Genomic DNA, 734 nt, shown 5'->3' on the forward strand with positions numbered 1-734 from the left:
GTGGTGGTGGGCGCCTGTAGTCCCAGCTACTCGGGAGGCTGAGGCAGGAGAATGGTGTGAATCCGGGAGGCAGAGCTTGTAGTGAGCTGAGATCGCGCCACTGCACTCCAACCTGGGTGACAGAGCCAGACACAGTCTCAAACAAAACAAACAAACAAACAAACAAAAATTACCACGAGGAAAATCAGGGCTTAAGGGGGGATTTCTGGCTGAATCCACCTAATAGGATTCTTGCTGAAAGCAGGTCAGGGTGATGAGACATCACCTGGGGGATATTAGGGGAGGAGGATCCCAACCAGTTGTAGAGGATGACCAGATATTGAGAATGAGGGATTCAGGCTAAAGCGACTTACTAGGATTCTTGTGAGAATTGGACAATATAGAGATGAACATGTGAGCTCCAAAATCAGGGCCTAGTTGAGAAATCAGAGGGGTCTGACTAGAGATAAGTCAAGAAGAGAATCTTAATTAACCATTTGACTTTATTCAAGATTGCTAAATTGCTCATTAGCAAGGTACGATCATTTCTCTTTTTTTTTTTTTTTTTTTGAGACAGAGTCTCGCTCCATCACCCATGCTGGAGTGCAGTGGTGCGATCTCCACTCACTACAAGCTCCGCCTCCCGGGTTCACGCCATATAGTTTTGTTTTTTTTTGAGACGGAGTCTCGCTCTGTCGCCCAGGCTGGGGTGCAGTGGCCAGATCTCAGCTCACTGCAAGCTCTGCCTCCCGGGT

This window comes from Colobus angolensis, unplaced genomic scaffold (genome assembly GCF_000951035.1).
Source record: "Colobus angolensis palliatus isolate OR3802 unplaced genomic scaffold, Cang.pa_1.0 Scaffold135, whole genome shotgun sequence".
Lineage (NCBI taxonomy): Eukaryota > Metazoa > Chordata > Mammalia > Primates > Cercopithecidae > Colobus > Colobus angolensis.